Here is a 12,879-nt window from a genome sequence, read left to right as displayed (position 1 = left end):
AATTCAAAAGACTTCAAATTATAGAAAGAGAATTCATGTAACGCCCCAACCTGGGTCTGTCAAAAAGTATTACGTCTCTCCTCCTCCATCTAGACCAGACAACAGGGGGCGGACCTTATCAAGCTAATAATTGGCCCCACAAACCAGCACGTGTTGTTTTTGTCCTCACTCACACTTTATGAGAAAACTTCTCAAAATGTCACTCATCCCAATATTACTCCAATCTAAGCACGTTTAACCATGAAGTTCTTATAGGAAGGCTTCCGAAAAAAAAAGTGCACATTATTGATATGTGTAGTAACAACTAATCCTTTTAAGTCTTTCTTCCACAGGGTATCACATTCTCCCCCACTTACAGAACACAACGTCCCATGTTTCCAAACTCAAGTAATGTGAATCTCATCACACTTTCAGTTGGGTAATTGCTCTGATACCATTTTTGTAACATCCTAACCTAGGTCTGCCAAGAAGCACTGTGTCTCTCCTCCTCCACCTGGACTAGACAACAAGGGGTAGGTCTTATCAAACTAATGAGTGGCCCCACAGACCAACAAGTGTCATTTTTATTGTGTTTTTATCCTCACTTACACACTTCCTGAGAAAACTTCCCAGAAGATCATTCATCCCAAGATTATTCCAAACCAAACACGCTTAATTGTGGAGTTCTTATGGGAAGGCTTCCGAAAAGAAATGTGCACCTTGTTGATATCAGTAGTAACATCTAATCCTTTTAAGTATTTCTTCCACGCGATATCACGATTAGAACAAAAGGGATGAAAGAATTGTTGAAAGAAGTAGCTCAGTGAAAGGTAAATACCAGTTTCTTTGTTAATTTATAACAAAATATCGAAATTTGAATTATGTGCTTTTAAATATGAAATAATTTGCATAATTTAACCTAATGACCCGGAGATATGAATGGCCATATCCGTTGACCCAAACCCGAATACCCATAGCCCATTACTTGGGTCAACCCAACCCAACCCAAGTTGAATAATTGATTCATAATCCAAGATCTAGGTCCCATTGGACCTGGGCCTATTAACTTGTGACCTTGGCCCAAAAGCCCAATCTCATACTCAAACCAGCCCAAGCCCACCTATCCCAACCGGTTAAACTCGATTTAGACCAGGTGACCCGGTCTAATTTTTAGCCTTTGGCTTATTTATTTTATTTTTAAATTAATTTTAATTAATTTAAAATTTAAAAAAATAGAAAAAATCAAAGAAAATATAAAAATATTTTACAGAAAAATTGGGTTATTTTGACTCAAATAAAAAATAGAAAATTAAAAAATACCAAATAAACGAAGAAAAGTCTTCAAAAATATCAAAAAAATGTTGACAATTTTTCATAAAAAATTTATAATTTTCTTGAAAAATCTGGGAATATTTTAGAGACTATTTTTTTGATTGAATTTTAATAGATTTGGATGAATTTATTACTTGTATATATTTATTTTTTTTGTACGTGTGTCCCAATGATTTAACAATTGATAAAGAGGTATTTCATACCTTACCTATATTAGTTATGAAGGGTTTATCTAATAAGATCCCCTCATTTAGAGTTTTTATTAAACATTCATAAATTGCATTGTAGTTTTCATTTTCCTTTTAATTATTTATTTATTTGTTTATTTTAAATGAGTTAATTAAAGATCATTAGATTCAATTTAAGGATGATTTGTGATTAATTAGGTACCGTTCGTAGAATATGTGTGTGGGGGTGCTAGTAACTTTGTAGAGACCCGAACCCATAAAATAAAGAAAAATAAATAAAAGGGAAGGAAAAGCAACAAAAAAAAAAAAAAAAATTGTTTGGTTCAGCACCAAACCGTCGACGGTTTGAGGTCATCTCAGAAAACTGTCGACGGTTTAAATTACCGAAAGCGTATATAAAGGGTTGCAAGGCCAAACTGATTTGAGGAATTCTTAAAAAACCATTGACGGTTTTGTGCGGGCCAGCTTGCCTATAAATAGGTTTAAGCTCATTTTTTTAAGAAAAAATCACTTCCTCTCTCTCTCTTTAAACACTAGGGCTTCGCTCTCTCTCTCTCTCCCGCACGTCTCTCTCTCTTCCTAGGCTTCCCAAGATCCGCTCTCGCTCTCTGATCGTCTTTCTCTCCATTCTCGGCTTGTCAGATTAGTTCCCGCGGCGGTTTCGAAAAGATATGGTTTCCATCTTCTGAACATTTTAAGCATATTTTCACGAACATGTCAGGGGAATAAATTATGCCAGCTTTTTAATAAATTTGAACCGATTAAACTAAAATTTATGATACTAGAAACGTTATACTAGTTGTATTTCAAAATCCAACCGATTGAAGTTGAGTATGGGTATGGGGATTATATTATATCGGTTTAATTTGGAAATGGAATCGTTTAAAATTAAGTATGTGGATACATAAACATCATATGGTATTTTCTAAATGTAATATACGTATGAAATCGATGGTTTTGGTGGTTATACTCGTATTTTGGGAAAACTAAGATGAGTAGGGTTGATCATCTCCGTTTTTCAGTAAACTATATATTTTGAGTTAAATTAAAATGGTAGAGGTGATCATACCCTGGGTTTCATTAAAGTCTACTGAGTATTATATGATATATGTTATCTGGTTAAATTATTAGGGTATGATATAACATTCAAATCGTGTGACATAAGATTAATTCTTCATAATGAATTGATTGTGATTACCATGGTAAATAAATGTTTGGGTGATCTATTTCGTGTGGTTATTCGTGTATTTCATAATATAACATTGGCAAACATAAGGAGTTCGATATATTATCCTTAATATAAATCGTGATATAACGTTGGCAGAATATGAATAGTTTGTTATATTGTCATTTATATAAAGGGGGTAAAACGTTGGCAGTGAATGAGAATGTCATTTTAATGATTTACCATGAATAGGTCACTGTGAAAGCGTAACAACTGTCTGTTGTGAAGTACGTGCCGAGAACGATGGGGAGGGATGCTCAGTATGTGGAGGGAACGATGAGGAGGGATGCTCTGAGAACCACGGGAAGTGAAGTATTTGTGCATTATCCTTTGTGGGTGTGAGTACTTGTATGTGAATTAAATGTACTGTGATTGTAAATGTGATGTGCTATTACGTACAATATGTGTATGCAGTTTACTGTGGTATGATTGATGATATAGGCATGAGTTACAGTTTATAAATGTAGTTTCTTCAAGTTAAAGTAATGGTTATATTTTATATACGCTAAAACTCATGTTAGTCACACTCTGGTAATAACTTATTCCGCCTTACTGAGAAGTGTCTCGCCCCAGCGAATTATTAACTTTTTAGGTCCTTTTGGAGATCGGGTTTAGAAAGCTTGGGAAGGGTTTTGTTTTTTTAGCTGAGTGGTTGTAAGATATGGAACTTCATGTTTTTATTTTTAAATCCTTATATTGTAATAACGTTATTTAGAGATGCTTATATTGGTGATAGTATAGAACTCTAGTATTTTATTTGAGAATGTTTAATTGTTTTATGATATTTGGATGTCATTTATGGTATCAGAGATTTGTGAATGGAACACATAACACCTGGGGCCCCATTATCGGCTTTGGGGTGTTACAAACTTCCCCTCACATAATTGAACTCTCAATCCCGACTCTGATAAATATACACCGAGACTACTGGCTCGTTAGCCTATGATTAGTCTAGAGACAAATGAACAAGTAGTAATTATATAGGGGATCCAACCGCACCTAAATAAATAATAAGTTAGTAGCAATTCCATCAAATTTTTAATATTATTATTCATCGCCATTTCGGACCCTCATCCAAGACGTTACAACTATGAAAATATAATTTTTTATTTCATTTATTTTTCTATTGATAATTTTAAATCATTTGTAAAAAAAAAATTAATTAAATTTTACGATTTTTAGTTATTTAAGCAACATGTTACTTTAACATAGTGGTAGTCATAAATAACTTTTTTGGATTGAATTATTCATTTTATTGATACTTTTTTATTTAAAATTAAAATAAATGGTCATGAATTTAAAATATAATTAAAATAACAATTCACATAGAATTTCAAACAAAATAAAAATAATAAATAGTCATTTACAAAATATTTTTACTATATTTCAATTATCATGTGTGATAAGATTGTTCATGTAAAGTGAAGTTTGCAATATGATACTAAACCACAATAATTATAATACTTTTTTTTATTATAGTAGATCTAATTTATATTACTTTATACTTTTATTATTTTAATCATAATTAGCACTTGTTCTTCGATTCAAGGACAAAAAAGAAGATTGTTTAATCAAGATTTTAGTTTGATTTAGTTCTAAAAACATTAATCAAATAGATTTTTAGTTTTTGTTTCTAACTTTTAATTTATGTTTATAATTTTTATTTTCATAGTTTTTAACGGCCAGACTAAATAACCCCTAAAGAACCTAGTTAGTACAATATATATATATATATATATATAACAAAATATTGATTAATTGCATTCATTTTTGTCATCATGTCATGTAAAAAAAAAAAACATGATTTATATTAATAAAAATGTAAAAAGAGAAAAAAAATTGTAATAAAAATAAAAATAAAATAGTTACAATCATTTTAGTCAACCAGTATATTATTAGACTCAATTTTCTATACAAAAGCTTAGATGTATTTTAGGAGAGCATGGATAATGATCTCAATTATTTTCATAGTTTTTAATGGCGAGACTAAATAACCCCTAAAGAATCTAGTTAGTATATATATATAACAAAATATTGATTAATTGCATTCATTTTTGTCATCATGTCATGTAAAAAATAAAACATGATTTATATTAATAAAAATGTAAAAAGAGAAAAAGAAATTGTAATAAAAATAAAAATAAAATAGTTACAATCATTTTTGTCAACCGGTATATTATTAGACTCAATTTTCTATACGAAAGCTTAGATGTATTTTAGGAGAGCATGGATAATGATCTCAAGTATTTTTGGACGTCAAGATACCCTAAAAAACATTGTTTAAGAAAATAATTTATTTTGCTATTTATAATAACTTTATTTCAGACACTATCGTTGTGTTTAGTAGCATGTTTTTGTACCTTAAATATAAATTTGTACAACTCTGTAAAAAATTTTAACACAAATTTTTATGACATTTTTATCAAAATTTACACAAATTCAAATATAGCATCTGACAAAAAATAAGTTAAATTGTTGAAAATTTTTTTTTCAGGCGTACAATTTCTTTTATGTTGGTAGGGAATGTAATGGTTTGGATATCATGCTACACAATGTACGCCAAAAAGACAACTAATTAGTTTATAGTTGAGTTGCCCCTAGGTTTATAAAAAATAGCATGCCGCCTAACTTGTAAACTTAGGTTATTGTGTAATATTTTAAGGTTTCCTTTTCTCTTTAATTGTAAATTCTCATTGAGTTTGAAAGATATGCTTTCCCCTCTTGTGATTTAAAATTTAAATAACAAAGACATTACTGAGAGACACCATGGAATAATATATTTATTTGGCAATAATTAACCTTCAAAAATAAAAGAAAAGGAGAAACAAATTATAGTTATAGCTATATTTTTAAATCATACTACTGGAAGACTATAGTATAATGTAGTTTTTTTTTTTTTATTACATAGGAACTCCAGCCACCAACGACCCCTTCGGACCCCCTGGTGCGGCACCAAACCTACAAATCAATGTCCTCTGTAATGAATTGACCTTCAAAAAATAAAAATAAGAAAGGAAAAAGAATGTGCAGTTATAGCTCTATGCTTAAATCACACATTAATTCATTATTCCTTAAAGTAAAAACAATTTCATTTGAATTCTCTTAAGATGTATTTAATAAAATTAGTTTAGCGGATGCTTTTGTTTCGATGATGTTTTTGTTATGGTATATTAGAAAATTATTAGATCTAAATTGTATAATAAAGCTTGTTACATGTCATGTCCATCTACCACTTCAATTGCTCTTTTGTTAGGTCATGGGTGAACAACGGAACCACTTATGGAGGGTACCTTTTTAAAAAGCATTGAATTTAATAAGTGTTAAATTGAAAAATATTATAAATAGTGTTTGGTTATGCTTAAAATAAGTGGTATTTTGATACTTAATTTTATTTTATGTTGCTATATGATTATTTAAAAATATATTTTAAAATAAAAATACTAGCATTTATATTTATAAAGTAATTATTAATTATTTTAATTAATAGTTAAACATTTATATTAAATAAAATAATATAAAATAATTATTTTAATTGACCATAATTTTTTATTAACATATATTTATAACACATGACTATCATATTAATTTATTTTATTCAATGTAAACTTAAATTAATGGATGGTTCTTCTTTGTTCAAAAATTGAGTTATGTTTCATTGGTAACTAATAGGTCATAATACACAGTAAAATAAAATATGATTATTTTAAATATAAGTCTTAATATCTTATAATTAATAGTTAAATTGACATTTGTATTGAATTTTCTAATTAAAATTTAAATATTTTATTACTTAAAAAATGCAATATTTTTTTATTAACGAATATTTTTGTTATTAAGTATTTATAACATATGATTGCCACATTAATTTATGTAAAAAATAGTACTAATAATTAAATTAACAATTTTACTATATTTCATATTAAATTTATTTTTACAAATGATTATTTTTATTCATTCCAAATTTTAATTTTATTACAATATAATAAAACAATATATTATTATCTTATAATATATTTAAATTAAAATATAGTTTTTTAAATTAGCAATTAATTGTTGAGAATTGTGTTGATATTGTTTTTTAATTAACGATAATATTGTTCATAATGTATACTTATAATATGTGATTTTTATATCAATTTATGTTAAAATAATATTATTAATTATTTTTAAAAATAATTTTTAGTATTTATTTAAATCAATAGATGGTCTTTGTTTTTTATTTTGTAATTGAATCATGTTTCATCAATAATTAATAAAATATAACCTATATTTGTCTCCTAATATAGATTTTTAAATTAAAAAATAGTCAATAATTTCCTTATATACAAAATTGACTCCACTTATAAACAATGTCACTTATAAGTAATTAAAAAAGATTATCTTTTAATTACTTCTCAAAATTCACTTAAAAAACTATCAAAAAATGATTTAAAAAAACACTTTTTGCAATAAGTACTTGTTACATTACAAACTAAACACTTTTTTTTTTTTGTAAGAGTACTTATTTTATTGACAAGTGTTATAAACATTTTTTTAAGTGTTCTTGGATGGAGGCTAAAAGCAGTCGGAGAGATTATTTGGACCTACTTATACAAAAGTATTTTTCAGAAAAAAAAAAGTATTGAATTTAATGACACTTGCCCAACTTGACCTATTTGCCAATTTTTGGGAGTCACGTGATTAACATGTGGTTGGCCTAACCTTCTCTTACCAACAAAGGTGGTAGACATTGACCATGATTATGGTGATTGACTTAATCTATTCTGTTTAAGCAGACTGATGTAAGTTATACATAATTGACCTATCATGTAAGTCGTTAGCACATGACTAACCATATTTGTAGTAACTCGAAAAAAATAAATAAATAAATAATAAAATAAAATATATATATTATTAATTAATTAATTAATTAGACATTATTAAATTTAATTAGTTAAGTTAAGTTATATGATGGTTAAATTTATATGCTTAAATGTATAAGGATAGATGATAAATATGTATATATATATATATATAGGTATATAATATGATATTATTATAATATATAATAAAGTAAAAAGGGGAAAAAAAAGGAAGCTAGAAGCTTCCTCGGCGGATTTCAAATTGAAATCCCCAATCTCAATTTGAAACAGGTAAAGGCCCTCAAACGCCTCTTGTAACGACCCGGAAAATATTGAAATTTAAATATTAAAGAGAGAGGAAAGTGGAAACAAGAACAGAAGGAGGCAGTCCGCGTTTGTCGACGACATCGCATTTTTGAGATAATAATAATAATAATTTCAAGAAATTTCCAAGACTCGTCGACGAATACAGGGGTTTGTCGACAAGTGCATAAGAAAATTCGTCGACGAATACAAGGTTTCGTCGACGAAGGAAAGATTTCGTCAACGAGAAACTACCGAGCGAAGAATAGGTTGCTCTGAATTTCGTCGACGAATACAGGGTTTCGTCGACAAATTTAATGAATGACTCGTCGACAAGGTGACCTATCTCGTCGACGAATCTGGCCCTATAAATAGCTAAAAATCGGATTTTTATTCATTTTCAACGCCGCTCTCTCTCTCCTTTCTCTCTCTACGTCCCTCTCTCACTTCTCTCTTCATTTCTGAGCCTATTCCTCGTCGGATCAAAGATCTGAAGTCACCACGACGTTCCTGGCGAAATTCTCTTCAAGTTTATTAAGATGGATCGTCGGTGGGATCGAGTTGAAATTCATCCCAAACTCAGGATAAGGTCTTTTAGCCCATTTTTGGCCCTCTGACAGTTATAGGGAATGTTGTAGGTAAGAAAATACTGACATTTTGTTATGGAGGATTGTGTTTTCAGTATGTTGAGTTAAGAACCCTGCGGGTATAGAGCCATAATTTTATAGGGGCTTTTCAGAGTTAAGGTAAGGGAAATATACTATGTTAGGATTTTAAGAATATTAACAGAGTTTTCATAGATACATATATATACCAGTTATTATGCAGATTTTACAGAACGAATGTTTTAATGTTATGTGACCTGAGTAGATATTTACTTGATGTAAAATTTATACAATACTTCAGCATGATATGTTATATGGCATGTATATATATAGTTATTCACAGATGGTTAACAGACAAATTTATATAGGTTTTATTTAGTTTAGTATATCATAGTTTATACAGAATGCTATGTTTTCCTAAATACCATAACACAGTTTATAACAACAGATTATACAGTTATAGCATCGAGATGCTATGGCTATTCAGATTTTTCAGTACTTACAGTAAAGAATTATAGCGTTATGGTTATTTTGGAAACATAATGAAAACAGCAGAGGTATATATATATATATATATATATATATATATATATGTACTTATATAGTATCAGATCCCTGTGGAGATATTACAGACAGATACAGTTTACAGGGCACGGTACCGTTGCTATATATGGATAGAGTGCAACCACATATCTCAGATAGTGTGTGGGTACCGTCTAACCGTGCTCGGAGAGGATGCAGCTCCCCAGTACACTGTGTAGAGGGGGCCGGTTAGACGAGGTAGCAGCCAGTCTCGTGCTTAAAAGTGGATGCAGTTTAGCCGGGCTGGGGTAGTGTAGAGTATGATGACTTACCTGGAGGGCCGACCAGGTTAAGTCCTGCTTACGGGCTGTACAACCCTGTCATGAGGGGTCAAATCATGACATACAGAGTCCCAGGGAAAAGAACACAGTTATATATATGTGTACAAATTTATAGTTTTATTGTATGTAGTAAATTATAGCAGTATGAATGATAGAAAGCTCAGATGATACAAATGTTTTAAGCTTTTATATACATGTTTTATAGATTTTCCAGATCATGCAGTTTTAAATATTATTATTATAATTTTATGACTCGGTCGCCACACACTAGTAATAGCATATTTCCACTTACCGAGTGTCGACTCACCCAATTACATTACCATTTTTAGGTGAGACAGTTGGACGAACAGATTAGGCTCACGGATAGAGAGTATATCGATTACCCTAGTTTAGAGGGTAAGTTTTGTGTAGGGTTTGTATTTTGTGTAGTGGGCACTAGGAAGAGAGATGTATTATAAAGCTATGGTTGAAGATACTAAATTTTGGTATTGTATATACATGTATGAGTGGTTATGAAATTTATGTTTTTTCGCTGCATAGGGATGACCATTACATGCAGGTGTTGGAGTAATTTATTATAAATAAATAAAAATGGTAAATTGAGGATGTTACACCTCCCCCACTCTTCATCACTCTCCTCGTCTCCTCTCCCTCTCTCCTCAATTTATCGACAAATATTCGATCAATCGGAAAACTGAAGATACCACTGGATTCATAGTTCCGCCACTGACATTTCTACTGGAGTAGATTTGTTGTAAGAGCGGCGCTGAGGAAGCTTACATATATATATATATATATATATATCGGTATATAATATGATATTATTATAATATATAATAAAGTAAAAAGGAAAAAAAAAAGAAAAAGGAAGCTAGAAGCTTCCTCGGTGGATTTCAAATTGAAATCCACAATCTCAATTTGAAATAGGCAGAGGCCCTCAGATGCCTCCCCCACTCTCCATCACTCTCCTCGTCTCCTCTCCCTCTCTCCTCAATTTATCGGCAAATATTCAATCAATTGGAAAACTAAAGATACCGCTGGATTCATAGTTCCGCCACCAGCATTTCTACTGGAACGAATTTGTTGTAAGAGCGATATAAGCACCATTCCTGGGGTAAAGTAATATTTCTTTATTTTTTCAATTTCTTCTTAAATCTACTGTTAAATCAACGATCGAGTATCACCACGGAGTCCTAGTCGCAATCATTTACGTTTTGGTCGGAGTAAATTTTTAATTTGCGTATCCTAGGCATCACTAAAAAACGAGAGTGAGATTTTGGGAATTAAGTAAATTGGTTATGTTTGAGAGTATAATTATTTATTTGGAATTTAGGGGCTTAGGAAATGTTAAAATAGTACTTTGTTTATGCTTTATTTAATGGAACTGAGATTTTTGATTTAGGATTCGGGTGAGCGCCACAGGTAACTTTTCAGGGTCCCTGTTGACGTAATTCAATAAACCAGGTAAAGCGGAATATATATTAAATTGTATTTTTATGAATTAATTAGAAAATAAAATATGTTATGGATATACATGTATATATATTTTTGTATGGGTTTAAATTATGTTATACGTGTATATGTTATGGATATACATGTATATGTTTTTGTATGGAAAATGAAATATGTTATGGATATACGTTTAAATTATGATTTCTGAGCTCATGACTGTGTTATTAGATATGTATATATGAAAATGAACTGATGAAAGTAGAAGATATTTTCAAGATAATTATGTAAGGAATTAAGACATATTTTCAATATATAAATGTTAAATGCAGGTTGACTTATTTTACAGGAGATATATATGAATTTATTGCAAAATAGTGTGACATGAGTAAAATAGAATACTGTGTGGAACTATGTTATATATAAGATGTAGGATATACAAGAAATGAACTAAGTATGAAAGTGTTATATGAAATATGTTGCCTGTGAGTGTTAATGCAACTATGGGAACAACCACGGCTGAAAAGATGCCAAAACTAAACAACCACGGTTGAAAAGATGCCGATACTAAACAACCACAGCTAAAAAGATGTCAAGACTAAACAATTACGACTGAAAAGATGTCGAGACTAAATAGTCACGACTGAGAAGATACCGAGTATTTTATGAATTAAAATGAAAATGAGAATAAAATGGAAATGAATGAAATGGAAATGAAATGTGATATGCGAACGATGCAAAATGGAAAAGAGTCATGCAAAGTGAAGCGCTATGAAATGTCAACGTTGAGAGCATTAACAGATGTGAACTACAGAATAATGACAGACAAAATAATGTATTATGATATTATTAGTATTTATACTAGAAAAACATATTATGTTTGGGCGGGACAAACTTTTCTCTTGAAGGCTTGCTGAGGAAGGCGAGTGCGCTAGTAGGTATCAGATGTAGCAGTAGGCTACATAACGTACTAGGGTAGAGGGAAACTATTTGTATGATCGGGTAGATTTCCTATCCTTGGGGCCTTCGCCGATAAACTTTTGTATGAACTGTGTAAGTACGAGATTAATCTATCACTTGAGGACTTATTGAGTAAGGTGAGTGCCTTGGTATGCTTTAACTGTAACCTTTAGGTTGCCTATTGTATCAGAACAGAGAGGTGCTACTTGTATGGGCATGTAATCACCCCTATCCTTAGGTAATCTCATGGGTAAAATACCTTACTTGTGTTTGAATAGGATCAGAAAATGATTTCAAAAATTGTGTTAATGATTCGCAAATGATGAATAATATGTTATATACAAACCTTATGTTGGTCACACACTATTTTAATATATTGTTTCTTTCCTTACTGAGATGTGTCTCGCCTGAATATGAACTTATATTTTTCAGGACCTCCATGAGATTGAGCTTAGAGAGCTTGAGGTTATTACCGCATTTTTGAGTTATAGAAATAAAGGGTATAAAGTTGATGATATTTTGGGATGTATAAAGTTTATGTTTTGAAGTCTTTTGAGAGATGGATGGTTGTGAATACTGATTGTTGGAGATATGTAAATATGTGAATACAGGTGGATGAAAAGTTTATTTTGGTATATAGATAGAAGTAGAAAACTCTGGTATTATATTATTGGAAGATTATATTTATGTTTTTTGTTGCATAAATGATATTAGAATGTCGACTAGCAGGGAAATTAATGGATTAATAGTACTCCGGGTCCACTTAGAGGGTTAGGATGTTACAATATCTGCCTTCCACACGAGGATGGATCTCTTCATTATGTGGCTAAATTGTAAGTGACTAACCTAACTTGCAACTTACTTGGGGAAATTCTATTGATTATATGGTTAGCACATGAAAGACTTAATTTGCTCTTATTTAAGAAGGTCCATTTAGTTGTGTGACCTAGGGACTTATCTACCACATCTCATATCCCTTCTTATTTTTTTTTAAAAATTAAAATTAGCACATACAGCATAAAAGATTAATGCGCTAATCATTAAAATATTTCACAAAGAACTCCAATTTTGGAGTAGCAAAAATAAAAATAAATATCAAACTCAAAATCCAAATCTTGAAGTTTAAATTTATAT

Source organism: Malania oleifera, chromosome 10, assembly GCF_029873635.1.
Source record: "Malania oleifera isolate guangnan ecotype guangnan chromosome 10, ASM2987363v1, whole genome shotgun sequence".
NCBI lineage: Eukaryota > Viridiplantae > Streptophyta > Magnoliopsida > Santalales > Ximeniaceae > Malania > Malania oleifera.
This window is presented reverse-complemented; position numbering follows the sequence as displayed.